The sequence below is a fragment of the Pteropus vampyrus genome, unplaced genomic scaffold, assembly GCF_000151845.1.
Source record: "Pteropus vampyrus isolate Shadow unplaced genomic scaffold, Pvam_2.0 Scaffold1000006917, whole genome shotgun sequence".
NCBI lineage: Eukaryota > Metazoa > Chordata > Mammalia > Chiroptera > Pteropodidae > Pteropus > Pteropus vampyrus.
The window spans coordinates 1-1558 of record NW_011921319.1 but is presented as its reverse complement, the minus strand read 5'-3'; the positions used below and the strand labels follow the sequence as shown (position 1 = coordinate 1558).

The following is a 1558-nucleotide window of genomic DNA, read 5'->3' as shown; positions in this document are numbered from 1 at the left end:
CCGGGTGACCCGGGAAGCACGGAGGAGGCGGGTGGCGGCTGCTGCGGCCCCGAACCGCACTCGGCGAGGCCCGTCCCTGGACCGTGACGTGGGCGGGACGCCGCAGCGAATTCCTGGGGACGGGGCCCGTCAGTCCCGGTCCCACGGCCGCCTGCCTCCCGAGACGCGGCGCGAACCGGACCTGGAGCCTCGGATCAGGTCGGAACCGACGACCGTTGCGGAGCGGCCCAGGGCGCTTTCCCTTCCCGGGGACAGAAAACGCGGCCGGCGACGAATGGGTCGCCGCTCGGGGGACAGGTCAGCATCGGGCTCGCCCGGCCGCTGCCTGTGCAGGACTCCGACCCGGCGGCGAAAAAAAAAAGGGCACGCTGCTGTTTCCGCCCGGTTTCGAACCGGGGACCTTTCGCGTGTGAGGCGAACGTGATAACCACTACACTACGGAAACGGCCGACAGCCGCCGCCGCCAAACCACCCTTGAGACGAGGCGGCGCGTCCGCGCGTCCCCGCGTCCCCGCGTCCCCTCCAGTGACAAGGCCCCGGGCCCGCCCAGCGCCGCCTTCCCTTCTCCGCGCCTCTCAAAGCCTGCGGCGATGTCGCCGGAGTCGCGGCCCGCGACCCTGGCGGGGCAGCCGCTGGCACGTGGCGCCCCCGCCCGGGACTGCAGAGAAATAGCACGGACTACAGGCAGGAGTAGACTAAGCCAAGGTAGGGACCCCGCTCACGTCTGAAACAATAAAAATCCCCCCACCTTTGCCAGCACTTAATTCAGGAGGCATGGAGAGGGAAAACGAGGTTCGCTCTTTCCTGCGCCTTTGCTTCCTGAGTGTCCTTTACGGCTCACACCAACACTTCACCGGTCACCGAGCGTGTGTTGGTTCCCCCCCCCTGAGGTTAACCGTAGGAGAGACACCCAGCTGGTGTCCCAGAGATTTGCTTCGGGGGTGGGGGGCACCTGCGCACACCGGGGAGCAGGAGTGAAGCGCTGCGTGCGAGCGAAGAGACTGGGGAAAGGAATCCCACAGCGGGGAGAGCCGGGTCTTCCCCTGCGCGGAGCGGGAAGGAGCCGAGGTCCCCGCTTTCCCGCACCTGCACGCACTCCACACTCGCACTGCTTGCCTCGCCCCGCGTCCATTCAGCACTGTGACTCTGCGCTCCACCATACGCCTGTGCCCATGTCGTCCTTTCTTTCTAAATGCTGCAAATTATTTCATTGTGGGCACCCATTTCACTTCTCTTTCCCCAACATGAATACAACCTGTGTCACCCACTCCCTGCTATGACAGACAATGCCATCATACATGCCTTAATAAATAGATACAGAATGCCTATTGTGTGTCCCCCAAATAAGAAAATGCTGGTCACATGCATTTGGGGCCTGAGAGCAGTGGTCTGCACATCTGGGGAGGCCCGGGGGATCTCCCGCCCACACTAAAGCAACCTGGGCTTTCCCGGAGGCTGCTGCACAGGCCAGTCAGGGCTGGGGACTCCAAAAAAGAGCCACACACACGGTGGGTGTAACTGGCTGCCCTTTTACGGGTACAGGAGCCAGGTGGCACCC

General features: G+C 63.9%; 1 non-coding gene across 1 annotated transcript; it reads right to left on the bottom strand.

Moving 5' to 3' along the window:
* Positions 1-372: 372 nt before the first annotated feature.
* TRNAV-CAC lies at positions 373-445 on the bottom strand. Its single transcript has one exon. It is a non-coding gene; the product is annotated as a tRNA-Val (tRNA).
* Positions 446-1558: the final 1113 nt, after the last annotated feature.